Raw genomic sequence first — 27,924 nt, forward strand, 5'->3', positions numbered from 1 at the left:
CTCTGATACCAGGCTTGCCTTCCTAGTAATTATGCTCTTTGTTTTCTCCAATAATTATCCCCTGCTGAGTTTCCCTGCAGTTTACATTTTATTTAGTTCTACATCTAAAATATGTGGACATAAAGAAATAATTTTATTTTCTTAGGGCCATTTTAGAGTATATTTTATACTAACATTTACCAAATATTTATTGGTAGGAAGAACATTTCTGGGTTCATATTCCATTTTCTGACCAATAACATGACACTTTTCTTCACAGATCTCTGTCCTTGTGTGTATGGCTTTATGTGAAACTAAAATATAATGTGAGCTGATTCTTTACTTTCCTGTGGGTGTCCAAGTGTAAGATTCAGTGTCATTTCACATATTCAGATTAAAAGAAGATAAAAAATTCACCAGTAGACAAATAAAAATAGAAAAAAGGTTTGAAACGATAGACTTTGTAATAAAGTGTCTTTTCTCATGTCACTGATCCATGCCATAAGTTATTCCCAAGTGATACGCAAATGAAGAGTATCAATGCATATACTATTTGGATATACAGTATACCCATGTACAATGGAAAACCATATTATATATGTGCTAGCATTCAGGGCTTTGTTTTTATTTTTTTAAATTTTTTGTTCCTTTTTCTCCCCAAAGCCCCCCAGTACATAGTTGTATATTCTTCGTTGTGGGTCCTTCTAGTTGTGGCATGTGGGATGCTGCCTCAGCGTGGTTTGATGAGCAGTGCCATGTCCGCGCCCAGGATTCGAACCAACGAAACACTGGGGCACCTGCAGCAGAGTGCACAAACTTAACCACTCAGCCACGGGGCCAGCCCCAGGGCTTTGTTTTTAATATGCCGTACACAAACCTGAGATTCTCTGTCTGATTCATGGACAAATCACTCAAAGAAACAATTTATCTTCTCAGTATTCATTCCTCTATTCATTTTTATTTATTCATTCAACTTCAGTTGTGGGTGGGTAAAGAATAGCCGTGTGAACCAAAATTGTAATACACAGTGAAAAGTGACGTAGTACATGTTACGGTTTACATAAGACACAGCAAATATAAAGCTCCTGAGGAGCTGTGGAATAATGGGCGAAGCTTTCTATTCTCAACATGTCTAAATTTATATTTTTAGCTGAAGAAGACAGAGTTGTACACATGTATACACTCAAAGATGAAACAAGTAATTCATAATTAATTTTTGCTGCAAATTCTGTTACCCCCTTATAAGAAAACTGTATTTACATGTAAGAGTTTGTCAGATCTCAAAGCAAGATTAGAAATCACAATGATATCTATGGCATTTTCATATAGAATGGAAATAAGTTTGGCTTTGGTGTGTAGTTAATATTGAATTAAGTCAAGTTTGAAATTAGAATAAGTCCAAAATGGTATGTGGTATTAAAAATCACACTTGTTTGTATAAATCCAGTAAAAATATTTTTCTCCATCCAGACATAGCAAATATAGGTAGAAAGATTTGACAAAGGAAGAGTCCTCAAATTATTTGGTTATGTTAATGTTGCTTATTATTAAAGCAAAGCACTAAAAATAACTGACTGAACTCTAAGAATTCCCAAAATACAAAAGCTTGATCCTGGCTTAACAGTCCTTGCTAGAATGACACTTAGAAGTATCACCATCACATAGCAGTTCAATATAACTTATTCAACCATATTCCATGAGATACAGCTGGGGTAAATATTTAGGAATAAATGAACTAGAGTTGGTAAATTGCTTTCTTCATCATTCAATTCACTTGACCTAATATAAGTCTAGGCATAAAAGCTAGTTAAGCTAAAACATAACAAAGTTAAAATACAACTGAGTTGGAGAAAATGTCAGCAAAAAGAAATAATAGTTAACATTTACATATTAACTACTTATGATATGCCAGGCACAGTGCTAAGCACTTTAAAAAGATTGCTGCATTTAATCTTCCTGACATCCTCACACAGCAGTTACTATTAAATCACCAACTCACAGAACCGGAGGGTGGAATGATGGTGTCCGGAGCTGAGGGAAATGGGGAGATGCTGGTTAAAGAGTATAAACTTTCAGTTATAATATGAATAAGTTCTGGGGATCTAATGTACAGCATGATGATTATAGTTAATAATACTGTATTATGTACTTGAAATCTGCTAAGAGAGTGGATCTTGGATGTTCTCACCACAAAAAAAAAAATGGTAACTGTGTTAGGTGATGGATGTGTTAATTAACTTGATTGTGGTAATCATTTCACAATGTATACATATATTAAATCATCACATGGCACAACCCAAATATATACAATTCTTATTTGTCAATCATACTTCAATGAAGCCAGGAGGGAAAAGTCACCAACTTACAAATGAGGAAACAGAAGCTTAGGAAAGTGAAACAATCACTCAAGCTTACCATGATCAATAGGGGAGCTCAAGTCTCCAGTACCCTTACTCTTTCTCACTTTGCTGTTCTGCCTTTAACATATTGAACACATCAAGTGAAATTTCAACCAGTATCAAAAGATGAATATGATTTTTCCTAGAAGAGGAAAGGGAATGGACACTGCACTGGCTGGGGATGTAGCTGGTGCAAAGTCACAGAAGTGGAAGAGATTTTGTTCAAAGAAGAGTGGGTATATTGTGCCTTGAGCCTACAATGTGATGATGCTCAAAGATGAGCCTGGAAGGGACAGTTGGGCCCCGTTTGTTTCAGATATTATTTGCTTAGGAGTTTTGCCTTGATCTTAAAGGCATTGGCTAGCCAATGGAGGCTTGTATTTGGTAACGGGAACTCAGACTGTCGTGTGGAAGGTCAACTGGATGCATACGAAGCAATAGTTTCTAACAATCCAAACAAGAGGTGATGATGGCCTAAACTAAGGCAGGAGCAATCAAAGTAATAGAGGCATAGACCTTTGGAGGGGTAAAAGAAACTTGCTCTCCTCCTCCCCCAGGCCCACAGGTGCAAGCACTTCAATCTGCTGTTGGATATGTACAAAAATGGGAATGGTCAGCAAAGGAATGCTGTCCTGAGTTTTTCACACTTCAATAAGGTTTCCTGCTTTGAGTTCTTCTTTACCAATCCAGATGGGAAATCACCACTGTGGACTTCAGAGGAAAGGGTAATTATAAAATTCATTAAGCTTCCTGAATGATGAAGTGTAATGTCTTCCAAGAAAATAATTAAACCACCATGGGCAAAGAGCCTCATCTGTATAATTTAAAGCTATGCAGTGGGTTATTCTTTAGTGCCTCAAATCTCATCTACATGTAGCTAATTCATGATCATGCTCCATCTGGCCAAAATTACTCGCATTATTCCATAGGCCAAGCAAAAATATTTGTTTTGTTTTAGAGGTTTCCGTATTCTATCCAACGTAGTCTAATGTGCATCTGGATTATCCATTCTCCTTTTTTCAAAATATTTTAATCTTACTAGAGTGAAAAAAAAAGTAGAATATATGGCTTGTATAATAAAAAGCTCTTATTTCAAGAGCCCAGAGCCCTTAATAGAAGGGGGTTGGAATGGAATATTCTTATACCTATTTAAAAGATAGAGAAATGAAACAGCTGCCAGGTGTTGAGGTGGACAGTTAGTTAGGACAACAAGCTAAAATGAAAGTAACAACCAAACCTCTTTATTCACTTACTGCAACAGTCCAGGCAAGAAGCAAAAGAGAAAGGCACTGGCTCATTAGTGTTGCATTTTCCCCATGGAATGGCACCAGACAAGGATCTAATAGAGGCACAGATGGGGGATATCGTCTCACTGCCAAGAAGGCCTGAACAAAAAGCTCCTGCTTTTTTATGGACCTGTGGGGCCACAGGAAAGAAGAGCGGAAAGGGCTAGGTGTGAAAAGGTACCGAGTCAAACTGCCTCAGCCAAGGGCCCCTGATAATGAGGTCTTGGTGGAGGTGCTTGGAAAGTGTCTCAGCCGAAGCCCCCAGTAAAGAGGCCTCCAAATGGAGGTGTGTGGGATGGGAATGCAGATATGCATATGAGCATGGCTAGCCCAAGGTGGGCTGAGTTCTTGACTGCAACTCCATCCAGAAAACTAGAATGCACTCACTGTGCACCAAGTCTAAGTTAGGGAGGGCAGCTTCCCGCATGAGGCCTGCCAGGCAAAGCCTTGTAATTGGCTATGGTCAGACCAGACAGATCACACATAGGATTTTGTCCTGGAGCCACACTCCTCAATATGAATCCAGGAGAATCAAGATCTGGTAATAAACTGAGGTGGATTGAAGTGCCCAGCATGCCAATTTGCCAAAAGCTATAAATTGTAAATAGAGGGCATAAAGGAAATGTTTTGGTCTAACGTCATGCAGTTACTGAGGGTAGTTGGCAGACTTGGTTTTATATATTATATCTGGGAAACCCAAGACCAAAGATTAGACCCAGGGCTTGGGTAGGGAAAGGAGAAACTGGAATTTTTCTTCCTGTTTCCCAACTCTGCTGATTTCCCACTCATCTGTACATCAGACTTTGAGAACGGAAGGGAAAAGGAGTGGTGCTCTGAAAATATTTGACCTTCCTCAGTCCTATGAGCATTCATTGTGTCAGCCTTCGCCATAGGGGAAGGAGACATCAGCACATATTGTGTAATTTCAGAGCACTGGCAAGAGTCTCCCCATATGGCCTGGAAGCAACTCATATCTCAGATGTCTCTTAAATTTGCTCCCTAATTTCCATTCTCACTGCCTCTCGCGTACAATATTATAATAGACTTCTGATTACTGTCCCTGCTTCTGGTTTATTTTTCCCACTGGAATATCTTGTAAGCAGTAAGAGACACATAACTGGAGATTCTTTGGAAGTTAGTTGTGTGGAGCTGGTAATTGAAGCCCATGGGAATGAACAAGCTCTCCTAGACAGTGATGTGGTATTTAAAAATATCAATAACCAAAACTCTTCTGCTCATGAACTAGGTAAAGAGCACACACTCATTGTTTTCATTTATTCAATAAATAATTATTCTGAATATTTATTATTATACTGTTATTACACTCTAGGGATTAGGAAATTCTACCCAGGAAATAAGGGGAGCAGTGGGGTGGAGTTTTCCACAAAGGTTTCGTGGAAGAGATGACGTCTGAGCTGACATGAAAGATGAGGAGGTTTTTTTCAGATAAGGTGGAAAGGAGACAAGCGAGAGGAGAAATGAAGGGAAACAGAAATATGTAGGCATGAAGCATGCTGGTATATTCCAAGTTTTGCAAACATTTACCTGTGTCTGGATATTAGAGGTAAAGTGGCTAACGAGTGAGATAAGTAAGTATAAGATACAGCAACAGGCGAATTGAAGCCGAGTAATAGGAGGGCTTATATTCCGTAATGAGTAATTTGGGCTTTATCCTGTAGGCAATGAGGGAAGCCCTGGAGAATTTTTTACTGAGAGTAATTATAAGGTCAGATTTTTGCTTTAGAAAGACCAATCTGGCAGTTATATGAAAGATGGTTTGAAGGGTATAAGTGACTGGAGATGCTACTGCCTATAGTTTAAGTGAAAAAGAATATGGACCTGAATAGGGAAAATAGCAGTGGAATGAAAAGGAAAGAATGGATATAATGGGCCTCAAGAAAGTAGAATTTAAAGGACTTTGACTGAACGGATGTGGGAGTAAGAAAGTCCAGGATGACTCTTAGTTGTTTGGCTTGGGTGAATGGGTGAACTGAGATAGGGAATAAAGGAGGAAAGAGGAGTTTTTAATTTATGAAGCTTGGGATGACTATAGACCATATAAATAGTGAGATCCAATTGGAATAAGAGCTAGAGGTCAGGGGAAAGCTGTGCAGTAGAGTCTTATGTACCTGGGCAATGTCTGAAGCAAAGAGAATTCATCTTTCCGCTCTGTGGTCCTGACAATGACACTGTTCATGACCTCATCATCTCTCTCTTGGACCATTAAAATGCCTCCTTATTGATCTTCAGTCTCTACCCTTTCCAATTCACTCTTCACATTCCCATCAGACTGATATTTCTAAAATACAATTATATAGATTCTGTCACTTAAAACTTCTCATGGCTACCTAACAAGCCTGCAAAAGAAAATTTATACTTCTTGCTTTGGGTTTCTTGCCAGTTAGAGAATAGAGCAGCCTCACTAAAGACACCTATTTTTATATCATGCTCTATAAGGATATAACACTTTACAGTTATTCCAAGGATATCTTGGAAAAATGGTTCCCAAATACATATGTATGTTGATTACTCTCTGAAAAGACAAGGACAGATGGACAAAACACTGAGCCCCCATATTCTTGACAAGCTGTCTTCTGCTGTCACCTTAAGGTCCAAGACACACCAAGAAAATAATTGCTTTTTATCACCAACTGTGGCTTTGGCCCCCAGCCCCAATGTATTCTCCTGGAGACCTTGAATGGACCACGGAAGATGCACCTAGAATATTCAGGCAGTTCTCAAGACTCTAGGTGAAACACAGGAGAAGCAGCTTCCTCTGCCCCTTACTCCCAGACTTATTCCCTAATCATTACTCTCAAATATTTGTCATCTTAAATGACAATGAAAAGCAACTAAAATTGATCCAAGGGAAGAGAAGCTTCTCCCTGCCCCCTAAATCTCTAAAATGTGAGCCAGAGTTTTACACTGGCAGCTGCTAGACAAATTCTTCTTGCAAACTCTTTTGTTAGCCAACACACTGATGCCCCACACAATGTTTTTTAAAAATCTTTATCCCTTCCCTGTCATCAAAACATGAAAAAGGAACTTGCAGTAGGGGTGAGAGTGCTATTTACATTTTGACATTCACAAATCAACTGGAGCTAAAAGAGTATTCCTCTTTAGATGGGGTATTTGGCTTCCAGTTCATCACCTCTGACCCAGTTCCCTCATGTGGGGTAGGCCAGTGCTTCTCAATCATTAACGTGCATGCAATCACCTGGGAGAATCTTGTTAAAATTCAGATTGTGATTCAGTAGGTCTAGGGTGAGGCCCAAGATTTGCTCCCAAGTAATGCTGATGCTACTGGTCCAGGATCCACAGTTTGAGTGACAAGGAATTAGGTAGGTGGCATGGTAGTTAAGTGCTTTTCTGTGGAGCCAACAGTCTGGTTTTGGATTCTAGTTCAGCCTCTTACTAGTTGAGCCACCCTGGGAAAAATTCCTGCATTACTGTGCCTCAGCCTCCTCATTTATAAAATGGTGCTGATAATAATTCTTAACTCCAAGGATTCCAGAAAAGATTAAGTGAGTCATTGTTTGTGATACTCCTCAAAAGAGTGCCTGGCACACAATAAGAAATCAATAAATGTTAGCTATTATTATTCATTATTGAAGTTATAGTAGGTCACTCCCTTGCTTAAAATTATGGAATGGTTTCCCATTGTCCTCAGGATGAAGTCCAAACTCCTTGGCGTGGATTACAATACCCTTCATGACCTGAACTCTATTTTCTTCTCCAACCTCATCTCTCTACCTTTTGTCTCTAGCAGTGCACTTATAATCTCTCTCATCTTGATCCCTCCACCCATGGAGTTCTCTCTAACTAGAATACCCTTCCCTTCCTTTATCCGGCCAACTCCTAGAAGTCTTTCAAAACTTAGTTGAGGCAATTCAAGTTAGCTGAGTTAGAATTCTTCCCAGACCCTCCCCATCACCAAAGTAAGTTTGGTAGCTCTCTTATACACTACCATAGCATCCAGAGCACATCGCTGATACAACACTTATCACATTAAGTTGTAATTGTCAAATTCTCTGTCTCTCTTCTTTGGGGAAACTTCTGTGGTTGTAGCCTTTCAATAAATGTCCACTGTGAAATTAACAAATGAATAAATGACCAAATATGTTTCTTGGTGCTACTGTAGATCTCTATAAATCCTTTGATAAGACCTTTTTTTATGGGTCATGATCTTTGACCTTTAAGATTCAGACAGGCTATAGTTCCATCCTCCATCCCAGGGATGCACACATACTCACTACTGCCATGACTCCACCAACCAACTAGTATTATAGCAGCCTTGTGGGTAAACAATATACAGACATTGCAGAAGTTCTTGCATTTCCAAATTCAAGAATATGGCTAATTAAGGTATATAAGTGGGGCTCAATCATCAGCTGAGGTACTAACCCTGCACAGTTGTTTCAAACCCAGACTCAATTCAAATTCATGCTAGAGGCTTTTCATAAACCAAATATGGAATATTTAACCTTCTTAACTCATTTTCATGGCCTGAAAAATCTCTGTGGTCCAGCACCAGTTCATCTCTCCAACCAAGTCTCACTACCCTCACTATGTTTTAGCCACACTGGCCTGCTTTTAGTTCCTGAAATAACCAGCTGACCTCCGCAGGATCTTTCCACCACCTAGTTCCTTGGCCTGAGATGCACCCTCTTTCCACCCACCACTCCCATAAACACACAGACTCCAGACCACCTTTGCCTCCTTTTCACTTCCAGAATGCAAGCTCCTCAAGTAAAGGACTTTGGTTTTTTTCACTGCTCTATTTCTAACACCAAGAGTAAACCCTGGCCCGTAGGAAGAGCTCAATAGATATTTGTTGAATGTTGAGTGAATTAACACCTCCTATCAGGTTTCTGCTTAACTATAACCTCCATGCTCACTCTATGTAAGGGCAGCCTCTTCCCCTGTGTTCCATGAGGAAAGAAATTACATTAGTTTTGTTCAGTGTCCAGCACCTAGTAATTAGCTGATAAACTACTAAAGCTGTTCAGTGAAAATTAACTGGCCAAAGAAGAATGGTGGCACTATTCCCTTTTATTTATCTGATAAACCAAATCCTACAAAAGTTTCAAGGACCCTTTGTAGCTTTAAAATACAAAGAAACAGTTAGTATTAGCCATAGAAAGTTGGAACAGGAAAATGCCTTAGATGTCATAAGGCCCATTTTCCTCACTTTGCAGATAAGTAAGTTAGGGCGAAGGAGAGGGAAGTAACTTGCACAGGTAGTTAGTAGCAGAATTGGAAGTAAAACCCAGGCTTTCTAACTCCATATGATTCATCCATCAATGAGTAAAAATTTATTAAGTACCTACTCTGTTGAGTGGATTTTGACTTACATGCTCAAAAAGAAGCTAGGCTTGAGGCAGTGGTTCTCAGCTCTAGTTGCATGCTGGAATCACCTGGAGAGCTTTAAAAAGTACTGATGCCTGAGACCCAACCCCAGAGATTTTCATGTAAGTAGGTTAAAAATCCTGATGCCCAGGCTACAACCCCAACCAATTAAATCAGAATCTCTGAGGTGAGGCCTAGGCATCAGCATTTTTAAGGTTTGCCTAGTTGTTCCAGTGTACAGCTAGGATTGAGAACCACAGTTTAAGAGGAAGAAAGGAATGTATCTATGTTGATTCACTGCAAAATGGAAATCGGCACTTCTGGCAAATATCCCCAGACCAGGTTTCCTTCTCTAATTATTAATCCCTGAAAAAGTCATTTGTAAAGAGCCATCCCCAACTTGTCAGTATAGAGCCAACTGTCCTGGTATGTCTGGACCAATTAATAATCTTGTAAATAAGGATTTTTGAGATGATTTTCATAGTCAAGTTTATAATAATCCAAGGTACACAAGAGACAGGATTGATTTCTTCATGATAGTCTCTGCCCAGAAGAAATTTCCAGTAGTTAAAAGGAACAAAACATACAAGCTTAGGGGAAGCACACAGCTACTGAGTGGAAAATCATCCACAAAAGGGAGACCCACTGGTATTTTGACACTTATTCAATAAGGAATAGGAATATTTTTCAAACCTCAGATTATGTTTATTTCAAAGGGATTCAAAGCACTTCATAGACTACCAGCTTTTTCTTTCAACTTTATTATTTTATCCCAAATGGTTTCCAGAATGTGGCAGAGTTTTGATGGCCAGATCCGATCCCCCTGGTGACATCTCCAGGTGACACCCAAAGCTCTTCAGTAAGTCCACTCAAAGGCAGATGCAGGTGAAAGACAAAGCCCAGATTGCTACTTCTTAGGATCAGTTTTTTCCATTTATAAAATCATATTTAGGCTTAGTCAGAAAAACTGCATTCACTTCTATTTAAGCTCATGACGAGTTCACTTGTAGCCAGTTTCTGGGGTTGGTGGTAATAATTAAAACCAATTAAACAAAGACTTCATCTTGATAATCGTGTATTGTCAACAAATGACTCACACTTTTGGTATCCGCAGCTGGTTAGGACAGTTCTGTAGAGAAATTAAGTGTCACCTTGGATCATGCATTCTCAATGGGGGCGATGAAAACTGGTCCTCACAGGGGGTGTAAAAAAATCTTACTCTATGTATAAAGCACAGACATACATACAGTACATAAATAAATATACAGTATTTCTGTCCTATTAAAATTTCAGAGGGACCCCATATTATATGATTCCTTTTACATTAAATGTCTGGAAAGGCAGATCTATAGAAATAGAAACTAGATTAGTAGATGTCTAGGGCTGGGGGAAATTGGGGTGGGGGGCTGAGGGTGATAATTTAGGGGTTGATGAAAAGATTCTAAAATTGATTGTGGTGATGGTTGCACAACTATGAATAGTAAAAGCCATTGATTTGTACACTTTAAATGCGTGAAATGTGTAATACGTGAATTATATCTTTTTTTTAAAGATTGGCACCTGAGCTAACACTTGTTACCAATCATTTTTTTCTCCTTCTCCCCAAAGCCTCCGAGTACATAGTTGTATATTTCTAGTTGTGAGTGCCTCCGGCTGTGCTATGTGGGACGCCACCTAAGCATGGTCTGATGAGTGGTGCCATGTCCATACCTGGGATCTAAACCTACAAACCCCGGGCTGTTGAAGCAGAGTTCATGAACTTAACCACTACGCCACCAGGCCAGCCCCTATAGGTTCTTAAATCTATAAGGGATGGAAACTTTTGACATCTCAGGCTGTTGCATTTCAACACTCCTGCATCAAACCCTTGGCTCACTCCCCCTTTCCATAGGCTATATGCATGGGTCTGAGCATATGATGGGATGACAACTTCCAATGATGACTTGAAGAAGATGTGGATCAAGAGAGAACTTTAGGATCTTTCAGTTTCTGATTACATGTTGATATCACCAAGTATTGCTGATTTTACCTTAAGAGAGCTGCAGTGTTAAAAGAATAATAAAAGGACATTTTCGTGTTATTATTCATACATTCATTCAAAAAATATTTAGAATGCAATCTCCTATGCCAAGCACTGCTAGGTGATGGAGAAATAACAGTGAATAAGATAGACATAGTCTCAAGGTTTCAGTCTAGTGAGGGATACGGACTAAAAACCTGTTTATTAAACTACACTGCAACTGGAGCTGAGGTGGAGGAAGCAGAAGCAGAGTGGTCATGTACCCATGAAAAGAGGGTACAAAACACAGGAAGGAGATAGGGGAAGACTTCCTGGAGGAAGGGATGTCTAAGCAGAGACATGAAAGATGAGCAGGAGTTCACCAGCTGAACAGGAGAGGTAGGAAAATACAAGGCAGAAGGAAGAGCATGAACCAAAGCTAAGAAGCAAGAGAGAGCATAAAAGTGGAAAATGTTCAGAATGCCTGGAGCATAGAATATATGAGAAGATTAGGAGAGATAAGGCTAGAGCAGAAACCAGGGGCAAGATCATTGTAAATTACATCAAGGAATGAGAGCAGTAGGATACTAAAGAAAGATTCTAAGGAGGGAAGTGATGAGGTCAAATTTGAATTTAGAAATTTGTTACCCTAATCTAAGCCTGAAAAGATGATGACCTATATTAAGGACGTGACAGTAAGAAATGAACTAAAATGATATTTAGGAGGTGGATTTGCCAGGTACTGGTGAAGAAACGGGGAATTCCTCAGACTTCCAAGCCTGGCAGTTGGGTGAATGATTTACTGAGATAGGAAACAGAATGGAAGAGCAGTTTGGAGAAGCGGGTAGAATAGTTGGATTTTGTTTTAGCTGTGTTTGAAGTGCTGGTGGATTATCCAAGTGAAGATGTCTACTAGACAGATGAAACTAAGGGAACTCCATGAATCCCACATGTAAACTCAGGAGCTCTAGCAGCCACTGAGTATGTAGCAGAACCCTGGCGCTCTGTCAAAAACATCAAAAGAAACAGGTTCAATAGAAATTTTTTATTGTCCCACCAAGGGCTTGAGTTGATTTAACATTCTGTTCTGGCTTCCCCTAGCCTTACTTGCTGAATAAGGTACTCCCAAAACCTGGTGTTTGTTATGTAACAGATCCTATTTGCTAAACTCTTCTAGATCCTTTTCATTCCGGGCAGCTACCTGGGCTACATTTGAGAGAGGTGACTCAAAGAGGGTGGTAATAGAGGTCACATTGTTTGTTGGAAACAACACAAATAATAACAACTGACTTTTTAAGTGTTTGGAATAGGCTCATGCCGAAACACCCTTTATAGCTGCCATAGACACATAAACAGTCTCACTAACTCCTCCTCTAATCCTGATTCATCACTGCAAAAACTTAGGCCTTGTCCCAGGGAAGAGCCCAGCCCAGCCTAGACTGGAACGAGGGTAGCCCTTGCCTAAAGGTAAGTTAGGTTGACCTCTGTGATTTAAAAAGGATATTAGACCTTTGAATTCAAACTATAGTGAGTTTCTTTCAACCTTAAACTCCTCTACATGCCCCCCTTCCTTTTAGAGAGTACTGAAGTGTTTTTCTAGGTTGGCAGTAAACCTCTCTATATCTCAGTTTGACTAAATAATAACAACTAACATTGGTCAGATATTGGGCTAAGTACAGACAAAATTTTTTCACGTGAACCTCACAAACAATCCTATAAGAAGACACTGGGTTTAGAGAGGTTAAATAGTTTTCCCAAGGTCACAGAGCCCACATTCTTTAGCAACCACGCTATAATGGCTCCCATTTTCTATCTATTATCTCAATCTTTTTTGTTTTAAAGATTGGCACCTGAGCTAACAACTGTTGCAACTGGCTGTATTTCCTTCTCAGTGCTCAGAATCTTTTTTTTTTAATTCTTCTCCCCAAAGGGCCCAGTACATAATTGTAGATTCTAGTTATGAATGCCTCTGGTTGTGCTATGTGGGATGCCGCCTCAGCATGGCCTGATGAACAGCGCCATGTCCATGCCCAGGATCCTAACTGGTGGATCCCTGGGCCGCTGAGGCGGAGCGTGCGAATTTAACCACTCAGCCATGGGGCCGGCCCCTATCATCTTAATCTTGATGGTGACAATAATTGTCACAAAAATAACTGACAACTATTGAGTATTTATTATGCCCCAGAAACTCAATGAAAACACTTGACATGGATTTTGGTGTTTAACCATCCCAGCAGTTTTATGAAATAAGTACTACTGTCTCCATTTTTAAGATGGGGATCCTGAAGCTTAGAGAAGTTGTCACTTGCTGAATGCACACAAGTGATAAGTGGCAGTGCCAAGCTTCAAACACAAGTCTGACTTCAGAATCCTCACTGTAATTACTACACTTTGGTCAGGGTGACCTGTGAGGTCCCTCTCCTACTACCCAACCCCTTGCTGCCTGTTGTTCAAAGGTTCAATGATTTGTCCCTGTACCATGGAGCCTTATCAGATTTTATTTCACTTAAGTTACATCATTAAAATCATGGTTTTGAATAGTTGTGGTGAATTTATCTGGTTTAACAACTTTTTGTCTAACCTAAGCATTGGAAGTAGCTAAGGAAGAAGAGGTAGGTAGAGCCAGTCACAGGTCGGCCCAGGGCCAAGTTGAAGCAGAGAGATTCATTTTTTAACACTGAGGGTTCAGGGAAAGGGTTGAGTCTTGGCTTCCCACTCCACAGCCTGGGAAAGTCTAGTGCCTGCCCATATAGCAGAAGCCACCTTTGCCAGCAGGAGTCTCTGCTTCACAAAGCAATATTTTATTCGCTCTTCTTTTAGCTCCAGAAACACGAGGCTGGCTGTATTTCCTTCTCAGTGCTCAGGAGGAACTCTAGAGCCCAGATTTGCCAGGACAAAAAAAAAACCCAACAAAATAAAACAACATTTTGTTTTAATTTTAAAAAATTTTAAATAACTCCTGAGAAGTCTTCAAGCTAATGTCCCAGACTTGGAAATGAACACTTGGCTTGCTTTTTTGTACTTGCCCCCTCGCTGTCTGATAGTCCTCAAATTCCACAATACCTCTGTACCGCCCTTCCAGGCCCCCAGTGATTCAGGTCTATCTGTTTTGATTCTGAATTCTTCTCCAGACCATCCCCTCTTCTCCCACATGCTAAGGTGGCCCTGATAGTGCTAGTACTTTGTGAATTAAATAACAGCCAATTCAAAACAATGTCGTACCTTACCTTCTCAGCACAGAAAGTTACTTGATGAATATAGAACAAATCTATCAATTATAATGCAGCTCAGTTGCTGGACAATAGAATTAAAGGAAGATTGGAAGGAGAGAAAAAGGAAAGAGGTAAAGAAAAAAGGGAAATTGTTATTCAACTCCCTCTGTGTAGTATAATATGTACTTTCACATGTTTCTCTCTTAATATTAGCCTTAAGCAACCACTTTAATCCCCACCACTGAGCTTGAACTTTGATTTATTGAGGAAGTTCAGAGAGCCCTGGATTTCTGGTCTTGACAGGTCAGATATTTTACATTCCCAGTATAAGATTATCTGGTCCACATAAGAGAAATAAGTGTAAATGAAGTTGTATGTTCATCCCAAGTCTTTTCCCCTGCCCTACCCACCCCTTATGTTCAAATACCTCCCTCCCAGGCCTACACCTGAGCTCTGAATTTACTGACAAAGCCTCTGCAGACTCTGAGTGGGAGAGCTAGGGCAGAATGTAAGGGAAGGAAATAAATAATGGATGATAAGCATGGCTGGTGACAGATTGTTGCAACAGCAGCAGAATCTGTAGGAGTTTAGATGCAATTCTGCAGATCTGAGGAGTTCTTCAGTACAAGAGAAGGGAAAGAAAATCTGGCCATCTTCAGCAGCTCCATAATTATGAGCCCACACTTCACAGTTATCACAAGGCAACCAGAGTTGTCCCACACAATCCAAACATTTGTCGTGGTCAAAAGTATGATTTGAGGTGCATGAGAACAGCTACCAACTCAGAAAAATCTCTCTCTCGCTGGGCCTGAAATTCCACATTCATTTGTCAAACCTCGATGTTTTCCCAATTCCAACATCATAACACCAGGAGAATCATATTGTACTAGTCAAATTGATTTGAGTAGAAAAGCGATTGATTAAAAGGCTACAGGGGAGCCAGACCTGACGACCTAGCAGTTAAAGTTCAGTGTGCTCTACTTTGGCAGCCCAGGTTATGTTCCTGGACACGGAAGCACACCACTCGTCTGTCAGTAGCCATGCTGCAGCAGTGGCTCACATAGAAGAACCAGAAGAACTTACTTACAACTTACAACTTACAACTATACACAACTATGTACTGGGGCTTTGTGGGGGAAAGAAAAAAGGAGGAAGATTGGCAATGGATATTAGCTTAGGGCAAATCTTACCCCCTCTTAAAAAAATAGAGAGAGAGAAAAAGGTCTATGGGGGGAGAGAGTGATGTCAGTAAGATGGTAGACTAAGAAGCTATAGGCCTTCTTTCTCCACAGAGACACCAAGTTAACAATATATGGACCAGAATATCTCTATGAGAACTCTAGAGACCAGCCAAGAAGCTACAGCATTCAGGTCATTGTAAAACCAAAAAGGGAATCCAACAAAAGGGGTAGAAAATTTGCAGTTTTCACCACGCCTATCCCTGCCCTTCCCCTATGCAGCATAGTGGTGAGCAACTGGGACGAAATCTCTCAGACCAGGGTTCCCCCTCAGGATAGAAGCAGAAGAGTGGACCATGAGTCCAACATTCCAGCTTGTCTGTGGGTTACCTAAGGGACTAGTGTCTATCTTGCCTGACTTGGACCACTGACGGGACTGGCACCAGAGTTTGGAAGCCGCTCAAAACAAAGGCAAACAGAGCAGCGTGTTAGAGCTGCAGAATCACATGCAGACACTAGGGGGAGCAATAGATCAGAAAAGGTTTGAGATGTCCTAGAACCGGCAGCTGAGCCCACCGGTGAAAGTCTTCCTCTGCATGAAGCCAATACACAAAGGTGGAGAGGAGGTTGTTTTTCAAATGCCCAAGTATCAGCGAAAGATTACAAGGCAAAGAAACATGGACCAATCAAGGGACCAAAATAAAACTCCAGAAACTGACTCCAAAAAACACACAGATCTGGGGCCAGCCCCATGGTGTAGTAATTAAGGTCTGTGTGCTCTGCTTCTGGGGCCTGAGTTTGTGGGCTTGGATTCCCAGCGCCAACCTACACCACTCATAAGCCATGCTGTGGTGGTGACCCACACACAAAATAGAGGAAAATTGGCACAGATGTTTGTTCAAGGCTCATCTTCCTCAAGCAAACAAAACAAAAATGAAAACAAAACACAGATCTATGAGCTGTCTGACAAAGAATTCAAAATAACTATCATAAGGATGCTGAATAAGCTAAAAAAGAACACAAATATACAACTAAATGAAATCAGGAAAATGATGCCTGAACAAAATGAGAATATCAACAAAGAGAGAGAAACTGTAAAAAAGAACCAAACAAATTCTGGAGCTTAAAAATATAATAACAGTACTGAAAAATTCATTAGAGGAGTTCAATATCAGACTTCATAAGGCAGAAGAAAGAATTGGTGAACTTGAAGATGAGTCCTTTGAAATCATTGAGTCAGAGAAGTAAAAAGAAAACAAGAATAAAGAAAAGCAAAAAGAACATGAGGTACTTATGGAACATTATCAAGAGGACTAATATACATATTAGGGAATCCCAGAAGAAGAGAGAGAGAAAGGAATTGAGAGCTCACTTGAAGAAATAATGCACACAACTTCCCAAACTGGAGGAAAGAAATGGACATACAGATTTAAGAAGCTTAAAGAATCCAACTAGGATAAATCCAAAGAGAATCACACTGAGAGACACTATAATCAAACTGTCTAAAATCAAAGATAAGGAGATAATCCTGAAAGCAGCAACAGAAAAGCGATTTATAACATGCAAGGGGACTTCCATAAGATTATCAGTGGATTTCTCAGCACACACTTTGCAGGCCAGAACAGAGTGGCATGATATACTCAAAGTGCTAAAGGAAAAAAAAATCTGTCAACCAAGAATATTGTATTCAGCAAAACTGTCCTTCAAAAATGAAGGAGCAATGAAGACTTTCCCAAGTAAACAAAAGCTGAGGGAGTTTATTACCTCTAGACCTGCTCTACAAGAATATTAAAAAGAGTCCTTCAAGTTGAAACAAAAGGAGAGCAGACATGAAGATATATGAAAATATAAGATTCTCCGGCAAAGGTAAATACATGGACAAATATAGTAAACTGCACTATTATAATTTTGGTACATAGAGTTTAAATGAAGAAAACTTTAAAATAACTATACATCCATGTTAACAGGTATACAATATACAAAAATAGAATTTGTGACATCAATAACATAAAGTGGTGGGTGGAGCTTTAAAGGAGTGGAGTTTTTGTATGCAATTGAAGTTATGCTGTTATGAGTTTAAAATAGAATGCTATAACTTTAAGATGCTTTATGTAATTGCAATGGTAACCACAAAGAAAATTTTACATGCGGTATCTAGTCGAATTCACAAAAACCAAAAGTGGAATGGTGGTTTTCAAGGGCTGGCAGGAGGTGAGTTGTTTAATGGGTATAGAGTTTCAGATTTGCAAGATGAGCAAATTCTGGATATATGTTTCACAATAATGCGAACACACTCAACACAACTGAACAAGACACTTAAAAATGGTTGAGATGGTAAATTTTATGTTTTTTACCACAATAGAAAAAAAGGCTATGGGGGGCGAGGGGAGAGTTAATGTTTAATGTGCACAGAGTTTCAGTCTTGCAAGATGAAAAGAGTTTGGGAGATGGATGGTGGTCATGGTTGTATAACAATGTGCATGTATTCAATGCCACTGAACAGTACACTAAAAACAGTTAAGATGGTAAATTTTATGGCACGTATATCTTACCATAATTTAAAAAAAAAACACTGAATCCAAAATAACCAGTAAGTGTGACCATATCAACAAATTCATTTCACTCTAAATTGTGTTCCACACTCCCTGGCAGAGTACCTTCAGAATCCATTACATAAATATTTTCAATATAGAAGTAAAATAGAAGTAAACAAAATACTCCAAAAAAAATGCTCTGGGGTAGCTCACAGAATCACCAGTGCTAGACTTAGGTATACACAGGCAAAAACAGTGCTCCCAATCATGCCATTAAATAAATGTGCAGTGCGAGCAGCATGCTACCACCGCTAGGCGCTGGATACTGCAGCCTGCACGACACCACCACCAGATTCTGTCACTGGCAACACTTGCCAAAGTAGTCCATGACTCTTCCCCCTGAGAAGATTAAGAACCAGTGGACCATAAGGTAATGATTGACAGAATAATTTTATGGAAACTTCATAACAGCAGCGTAGCTCCAAAGCAATGTTCCAGGAACCAATGATATTTTAACATCTTAAAGATGCATTGATAATACTTTTCAACTTTAAAATTAGGAAGTTGAATTTACAGAAAAACAAAAACCTAAAGAGCTTTGAGTTCTAAATTCCTTTCAATGCCCTGAATTTTATCTGACCTTTGTAATAAAAATGCATGTTTTTATACATATTGTGATCATTGGTCAGCTTCCCTCATTTTATTTTTCTTTTGATATTACACAAATGCCCTCTTAAGCTCTAGCAGGTAGCTATATACGATAAAAACATAATACTTACATCTCTCTTGAGGCAGCCAGCCTCCAAAATGTCCCTCAATATTCCCCACCTCCTGGTATTTGCACCCTGTGCAGTCCCCTGCCACTTTGTACCAGGGTTAGTCTGTGTGACCAATAGAATATGGCAAAAGTGATGGTACATCACTTTTGAAATTAGATTTTAAGAGACTATGGATCTCTTAGATCTCTTGCTCTGGGCGAAGCTGGGTACCATGTCATGAGGACACTCAAAAAGCCTATGGAGGGGCTGGCCCAGTGGTACAGCGCATGTTCCACTTTGGTGGCCCAGGGTTCACTGGTTCGGATCCCAGGTGCGGACATGGCACCACTTGGCAAGCCACGCTGTGGTAGGCGTCCCACATATAAAGTAGAGGAAGATGGGCATGGATGTGAGCTCAGGGCCAGTCTTCCTCAGCAAAAAGAGGAGGACTGGCAGCAGACGTTAGCTCAGGGCTAATCTTCCTCAAAAAAAAAAAAAAGCCTATGGAGAGACCTACCTGGTAAGGAACTATGTCCAATCAACAGCCAGCGAGGAATGGAGGCCTGCCGACGATGATGTGAATAAGCTTGGAACTGGAACCTCCTCCAGCAGAACCTTCGGACAACTTCAGTGCCAGCCGACAGCTTGACTACAACTTCCTGAAGGAACCTGAGCCAGAATTACTCAACTAAGATACTCTCACAGAAACTGTGGGTTTGTTTAAAAACCACAAATAACATTTTAAGCTGCTAAGTTTTGTGGTAATTTGTTATGCAGCTATAGATAACTAATACATCTCTCCAGCAGTTCTGTAGGGGAAGAAAAGTTGTGTATGTGTGTGTCTTAGAAAACACTGTTAAAATGTTAAATGCCTACTGATGCATACATAAAATTATAAGAAATAGATCAATAACAAAAAAATCCATCTGCTGACAACCTCACACACCAATAGGAGAGGAGTTCTCAGTGCTTGGCCAAGTAAGCTGCTGCCAAGTAGATAGAATTTGAGAGTTAAAAGGTCTAGATTAGCTCCAAAGAGCTGGCCCTACTAACCTGAAATTTTACCATTAGAGATAAATTTCATTGGGTCTTGTAGTATCAGGTCTTTAAGAGTCCCTGAAAGGCATATCTTAAAATAGTATTTACAATAGGATCATGACAGGAAATAAAATCTAATTGTAAATGGTTCACCTGAAGAGACTTTTAATATGGAGACTATTTACAAAAGTGTGGGCATGGTTATAGGAACCAAGAAAGAATGCTGAAACATCCAGAGACTAGAAGGAGAGGGAAGATATTTGGGCAAAAGGCAGAAATTGTGTTACCAGAGTCCATTGACAGGTGGACCCAAGGAGAAGGGGGCACCCTCCCATAACTATCCTAATGGTGGGACATGGTCACCCCTAAAACTGTGGTGCCAAAGCAGGGAGGGAGTGGGAAAGAAATCTATTAATCTCTCTGTTCCCCCATCCTCCAGTCTCATGCTGGTGCTTGCCTTTGGGGAAAGCTGACCAGCAGCAAGAGGGCAAAGGAGCCCAGTTGGTGCAGGGGTCAGTCTCCCAGGGCACAAAGCCAGAAAGAAAATAGCAGAGAACGGCCAGTTGTAGGTGGCACAGTGTTAGAGCATTTCCAAATTCTGAAAGAATCTTAAAGATCATCTAAGACAGTCTACTAGGCAGTCTGTGTAAATCCTCTCTGTTTCATCCCTAGCCGAAGAACCCAAAACTCCAATGGTGGCAAAACATGGCCTGTGGAATCAGACAGGCCTGCTCCCTACTTCCAAGCTGTATGATCTTGGCCAAATTACCTAACCTCTGAAAAACTCAGGTTTCTTCTTTGTAAAGTGAGCATCATAATAACAGCTTCAGGAGGTTGTGGTTAAACTAAATAATACATGAAGAGGTGTAGAGACTGGCCTCCTCCCCGATGGGGAGGTGTTGACTTAGTTAAGTATGAAAGATTTGATCATCAGAATCAGCACAACCTGACTTCCCAAAGAGCTGAGTGGTTCATCAATACAGCTTCATTACTACTTAAATATCCATCAACTGAAGCCTGGTAAAATATATTCCAATGCATATGTACAGACGATAGTGTATAGCTAAATTTTAAAATGTGGCAGTTCTGAATATACTGAAATAAAATGATTTCCAAGATAATACTCATAATTTTAGATTGATCAATAGATAGATAGATGATAGGTAGATAATCTCTGGCGTGATGCATAAAAAATAAGTAACAGTGGATGCCATCGGGATGAATTTTGGAGGACTGGCCCAGGGCTAGATGGAAAATTTGATTTGTATTATATACTCTTTTACAGAGAGAACTGTTTGAATTTTTTTCCATGTATATGTACTATCTTTAAAAAAGCTTCCTTGACACCAAAAGTCTTTCGAGTTTGTGTCTTGTATTTTTTGTTTATTCTATTTATTCCACAACTGTTACAAAATGCACTACTGTACTAGGTGCTGGGGCTACAAAAAGAGTAAGACACAATCCCTGCTTTCAAGAAGATGTAGTCCAGTTGCAGAGACAAAAAAGTAAGCAGGTATCCATTATGCAGTATAATAAGCACAGCCTCTCTGATCTTCCTTATTTAAAATTTGAATATACACACAATTCCCCTTAAACTCCCTTTTTTTTGTTGCACTTATCACATTCTAACATCCAATATAATTTATTTACTTATGATGTTTATTGTCAGTCTCCCTCCACTCCATGAAGGTGAGAATTTTTGCCTGTTTTGTTCATTGCTAGTTCTCCACTGCCTGAAATGGTGAAATTTTTCAATAGATGTTTGTTGAATGAATAAGCGCTTTGTAATATAAAAGTATGAAGAAGGAGCTACCAGAAAAGAGTAGAAGGAACACCCAACTTGTATATGGAAGTCAATAGGCTTCATAGTAGAAATGACACCTGTGCTAAATCTTGAAGCAAATCTGGGTGACTTTGGCTGAAAGACCTAATGTTCTAAGAGTAAGCAAATGAAAAATACAGAAAGATGAAACATAGAGGCAACTGTGAGTCCAAAGGCATGGAGATGTAAGAGAGAATGGAAACATGGAAAACTGAGCATATGTCAATAAATATTGGTTGCTGTTCATTGTTTATGCTGGCTGGGAGATGGGTTCTTGAAGATTTGTTATACTATTCTTTCTTTTGCTTATGTTTAAATTTTTCTATAATACAAAGTTAAGAATAACGGAATAAGTAAACTATTTTTTAGTGAGTATAAAAGAATTCTTTAAATGAATGTTTTCTAGGCAGAGGGACACAGCTTTAGCTGCCAGCCACATGTAACAGCAGCCAAACTGGGGTGGCAATAGGAGGTGGGTGAAGAGGGTAAATATCTGAGAAGGAATACGTCAATAGTTTTTCAATTGTAGATGACAACTCAGTCAGCTCAGGTATAAAGGGGAATTCATTGGTTCACATACTAGGAAGTCCAAGGGGGTATCTGGTGTTAAAAACTGCTGGGTCCAAGAACTGAATTGATACCACCAGAGCTCTGTCTCTCCCTCATATCCTTTTTGCCTCTGTTCAACTTCTTTTCTTTTTTTCAAAGATTAGCACCTGAGCTAACAACTGTTGCCAATCTTTTCTTTTTCCTGCTTTTTCTCCCAAAATTCCCCCAGCACACAGTTGTATATTTTAGTTGTGGGTCCTTCTAGTTGTGGCATGCTGGACCCACCTCAACGTGGCCCCATGAGGGGTGCCTTGTCAGTGTCCGGGATCCAAACCAGGGAAACCCCCAGGGGCCGAAGAGTACATGGGAACTTAACTCCGCCAGAGGGCCAGCCCCTCAACTTCATTTTTCAGATAGGCCTTTTCCAAGTGGTGAGCAAGATGACAACTGATAGGCAGCACCTCAAATTCTTCCAGCTTAAAGAACTTCTCTCTCCCAATAGCTGTATATAAATCTCATGGAAATCTCTGATGGTCTCTACTTGGGTCATATGCCCCTCCCTGAACCAATCACTGTGGGGTATGGAGATGGAATAATATGATTGGCCAAGAGTGGAATAGGCACTTGTAACTGGGGGAGGGGGAACCTCAGACACCATGATTGACAGCTCCACCAGGACCACATGGAATAGGGGAAGAAAGAATCCCCTAAGGGAAGGATGCTAGCAAATTCAAATAATGACATCATGGCCCCTATGGAGGGCTACAGTTGACATTGGAGATGGGAAGGTTAGAGGGTGCAGAGTGGATTGAGTAGTAGGAGAGAGCAGGGATAGGCAGAGAGGCCTTATTTTTCTAACTAAGGCCAGGCTGAACTGGGCCCTGGAATTATAGAGAAATTTGTTGTTGGGGTGAGGGTGAGGGGACAGATGGTGACACAAATGAAAATATGAAGCTTACATTAGCCTCATATGGCTAATGCTAGAAGCGGACATGAAACAGTTAAAAATCTCCCACTTTTCCACAGAGCGATGATTGAAGATTGAATATGGATAAAAACTGGTGATAGAAATGCTGTAATTTTCTCAGGTAAATTGTGAAGTTGAATGCAATTAGAAAAACATCCACAAAATAGCTCTGGTTTGGTTGGCATGTGACCAAACCCTGAACAGCTTAGATTAGTATAAAAGAGATTCAAATATATGTCTTTTGCATATGCTTAAGAAACTGAGCTTAAGGAAGAGAAAAAGCAGTGCATGCCATCTATTTAGGAGGTATGCAAGCTCCAGAGTGAGTCCGGGAAGAAAAGGGACTTCAGTCTTCTAAGACCGGTAGGCAGTGGGAAAGGCAGAGACTCACAGAAGCAGAAGCAAGGTCAGAACCCAGCGCAGATCCAGAGCCTGAGACCCATAAAACCACCAGGAGCACTGTGCCTTCTGCTGGGTACCACACCCAGTTCTTTCCATCCAAATAGTTCCACATACACCTTCTGTAAGAAATCTTCCAGCATCTCTTAGCAGTAATGAGTTATTCCATTAGTGGTGTGATCATCCATGGATTCATTGGCCTTTGTCCAGTGCTTGCCTGTTAGGAATGAAGGGAGAGGTTTTGATGACATTGGACCAAAGGACCCAAGAGAACTAGAAATCTACTGTGGCTCAATCGTCTTTCTTCCCTGTGAGGTTCATGAGCAAGAAATACATTCAAGGAAGAAATCAAAATACTACTTTATTTTCACCTGAATAAACACCCAATTTCTTAGTACAGAGCTTTCTGGTAAACAGAAGGTTGGAGCAAGCAGCCTACAGTAAAGGCCTACATGAGCCTTTCCCTCCCCACTACACACCAAAATCTTCTCACCCGGTGTCCTGCCACATTGGACCAGAAATGAAAGTAATAAGAAGTATGCCTGGCTATGCATTTGAGGAGGAGAAAACAAGATGGCCAGATCCCAAGAAGAGGCCCTGGTTCAGCTTACCTATTCCTACTGCTTGAGGTAGAAGAGAAAGCTGCATGGGGGTTCACAACCCTGCCCTTGTTAAATGTGGACCAATTAATTTCCTGGAACCTGACCAATCTAGTGAATAAGTCCTCCCTGGGAGAGGCCTTCCCTTTCCTCTAAATACTTGCTCCTCAAAATGTGGGCCATAGCCCACCAGATGGGTATCAGCACTACCTGGTAGCTTGTTAGAAATGCACAATCTTGGGCCCACCCTAGATGAATGGAATTAGGGAATTGCATCCTAATAAGATCTCTGGGGGTTTCATACGCACGTTAAAGTCTGAGAAGCACTGAGTTTCTGAATCCTAAATCCATGCCCAAATCGTCTGTCATTTGTATCTTTGCTCACTTCCTAAAATAGTGCTCTGCATACGGTCAATAGTTAATGAAAGGATGTTTGAGAAATTCTCTTTGGCACCTATTTAATTCCATTCGAAGGGAGGAGACCATTTCTGAGTAATCGGCACACATTTACCAATGAGTAGCTTAGACAGAGACAGAAGCATACTAAAAACAAGCAAACAAAACAGTTCTAGACATACTCACACAGCTCTGCTAAGTGGGACAGACGGGCATAGTAAGTCTCCTCTCACTCCATCCCCCAGCCCATGATATCCCCTTCCTTCCAGACTCACGTTCTCCTTCATCCAAGCTAGTATTAAGCTCTGGTGTTGGGCTCTGTTTCACACACAGGATAATACCATGTGGATTTCATGTCTCTTGCAGCCCTGTTCTCAAACCCAAAATTTAAGAATGACACAGCCAAGACACAGTAGGAAAACAAAAAGCAATTTGGCGCATCAGTACTTCTCACCTTTAAATAGTTGTAACTGTCATGACCCAATTTATGTCTTATTTCTGACAGTAGCCAAATCCCAGGCATGGATCTTCATCCATTGTTTGCCCTCAGTAGCTCTTCCTACCACCGGAGTAGGAAGTTAACAATAAAAACTCAGAGCACCCAACTCCCAATGTCTTCTCTTTGCTCTACCTGACACAATACCTTAACATAAAAAGGGCCAGGTGTTGGCAAATATGGATTAACTAGAGTCTGCCATAACATTATCATGGAATCCAATAATGACAGGATTCAATGAGTAAAGTTACCATCTGTGGAGCACTTAGAATGTGTTTCACAACAACCTTACGAAGCAAGTAGTATCCCCATTTAATGTGTGAGGAAATGTCAGGTTTTCAAAAGTTGAATAACTTGCCCAAGCAGCAGCAAAGATAGAATTGCAGCCCACCCCTGTCTGAGTCCAAAGCCTCTTAACCACCAAACTAATACCATGTCTCACTGGTCATAAACCACTGCAAACTTGCTGTGTGAGCAGAGAATCATTTTCCTTCTCTGGGGCCCAGGTGAGGATTAAATGAGATTAAAGATGTTCAGGCACTTAGAAAAGATACTGTAACATATAAGGTATAATTTAGTACATAAAGATTGTGTCCAAATAGAAACCCTCCATACCATATAAATGGGAACTATAGATGTGAAAAATGCTCACCCTTGTAATTAAAGAGATCCCAGTTCATTCAATATACAGTTCCCATTTACCAAATTAGAAAACATTTTTTAAAGCTTACCCCTCAATGTTGGCAAGGATGTTGGAAAACTAGTACATTGCTGGCGGGAGCACAGTTAGCACAACCTTTCTAAAAAGCAAAGTGACAATATGTTTCAAGACATTTTTAAAAGTGGACATAATTTCTTGTAAGAAAATTAAATTAGGACAAAAATTTAAGTGTAAATATAGTTAAGAGCATAGATTCTGAAGCCAGATTGCCTGGATTTAGGTCCCAGCTCCACTACTTTTTAGCAGTGTGACCATGGGCAAGTCTCTGTGACCTGGTGTCCAAAACAGGGGTAATAATGGTGCCTATTTCACTGAGCTGTTATGAGGACTAAATGAATTATCATATGTAGCGTGTTTAACTCACTCTCTGGCACAAAGAAAGCGCTATACATAAACGGTGTATATTATTTTTATCTCAGTGTTATTTATAACAGCAAACAATTGGAATCTATCTGTCTGACCATAGAAAAATGGTTAAGTACACTATGGTATAGACATAAAATGAATTTATGAAGCCATTAAAAACAAGGCTCTAGAAGACTATTTAATCACATAGAATGTAAAGTAAAAAGAGCAGGAAACTGCATCTATGGTTCCATATCACTCATGTTTGTTAAAAGAGCGCTTTGTATAAACATAGATGAATAGAAAGCAACTGGCAGGAATTACACCAAAATATTAACAAAAAACCTATCTGGGTGATGGTGCAAGGTTGGAGGTTTCTGTACTTTGCAAATCCTCTACAGCTTCTCACACTCTGACAGGCTTGTGAATAACCTGGTGAGCTTGTTAAAATGCAGATTCTGGGTCAATAGGTCTGCGATTTTGCAGATTCTGCACTTCTAACAGGCTCCTGGGTGATAATGATGCTACTGGCCCACGGCGTACACTTTGAGTAGCAAGGCTGGGGAGCAGGGGTTCTCAGACTTGAGTGTGCCTCTGAACCAACCAGAGGGCTCTTTAAAGTACAGGTTGGTGGACTCCACCACTAGAGTTTCTGATGTTTGCAGGTCTGGAGTGGAACCCTAGAATTTGTATTTCTAACAGTTTTCCAGGTGATGCTGATGCTGTGGGTCTAGAAACCCCACTTTGAAAACCACTGCTTTAGAATGTATATAGTTTTCCTTAGCATCATAAAGGAGAGGGGAGCACTAGAAAAATAGGTCGGCCTTCTTCATTGCTTACAAAATCAAACCCAAACTCTTCATCCAAATGCCTCCATCATCTAACCCAACCATTTCCCGGTACTGTTTAGGCCAAAAAATCAAACCACGATACCCCAAACACACCTGAGATTTCAAACTTCACGACTCTGCTCTGTTTCCTCACTGGTTGATATGTCACTTCCTTCTGTTTCCTCATGCCCAAATCCTACCCATCCTTCCAGGCCCTTGAATGCCATTTCCTCCATAAAGCTTCCTGACCCACGACTATTTAAAAAGCCACCTCTCCCTCCCCTCCTCGGGCTCCACAGCACTTCTGTTCCTCCCTGGTGACACTTAGCCATCTTCCCTCCTAGAGTGGCTCTACGGGTGGGCGGGGTAGCTCTCCCAGTAGGCTGGGAGTTTCTTAATTGGGAGCAGGGCAGTCGCTTGCCTATCTGTCTGCCCCTGGGCCTCAGCAAATCCCCAGCAGACAGCTGACACTCGGGGCTGACGGAAGGAATGAATGAAGTAAGGGATGGAATCTCCTGAGGAAGGGCATGGACTGTCCTGTAAATGGAAATTAGAAGCACTCATACCAAGCTCGATGACCGACAGTAACAGGTGTTTTCCATCTCTGGTATCTGTGATTCATTCTGCACAGCTGTGGGCACACCAAGGTGTCGGCACACGGTGGCTCCTGGAATACAACGTCCCACACGCTGAAGTGCACACTGTTCTGGGCGCCGGGGAGGTCACACACTGAGACACACCTCGGCGACAACCTGGATCCATAAAAAGGAGGCCTTGCCACCTTAAACAAATGAATGTCTTACTGCAAAGGACAAGAAGCTATGGCTTGTGCCTACGCCCCTTGTTCCCCGCCGCACCTTTTTAGTTTTTAAGAAATCTATCCAGGGTGAGTCTTCAGGCGTTTCGTCGCTGGCGTCTCCCCTCCCTAAACACACACACACGCACACCCCTTCCCCCATTCGTCTCTTTGACTAGGCGCGCCCCCGAAGACTGGATTGAATGGGAAAGAACGGGGCCGTCTTTGTCATTAATCCTCCCCTCCTTCGGGCGAGCCAAGCTTCTTCCGGG

The 27,924-nt window shown here is 40.7% G+C and overlaps 1 long non-coding RNA gene across 3 annotated transcripts; it reads right to left on the reverse strand.

Annotated features, from left to right (window-relative positions):
- Positions 1-925: 925 nt before the first annotated feature.
- LOC106824084 (uncharacterized) lies at positions 926-27,900 on the reverse strand. 3 transcript variants are annotated; one of them, XR_011504655.1, is made up of 4 exons: positions 27,423-27,900; positions 23,462-23,686; positions 19,212-19,363; positions 926-10,142 (listed from the first exon to the last, which is right to left on the reverse strand). It is a non-coding gene; the product is annotated as an uncharacterized lncRNA (long non-coding RNA). The 3 variants fall into 3 exon arrangements; XR_011504653.1 differs by having other exon boundaries at positions 19,212-23,686; XR_011504654.1 differs by having other exon boundaries at positions 926-18,335; positions 19,212-23,686.
- Between the last annotated feature and the right edge of the window lie 24 nt (positions 27,901-27,924).

This window comes from Equus asinus, chromosome 7 (genome assembly GCF_041296235.1).
Source record: "Equus asinus isolate D_3611 breed Donkey chromosome 7, EquAss-T2T_v2, whole genome shotgun sequence".
Lineage (NCBI taxonomy): Eukaryota > Metazoa > Chordata > Mammalia > Perissodactyla > Equidae > Equus > Equus asinus.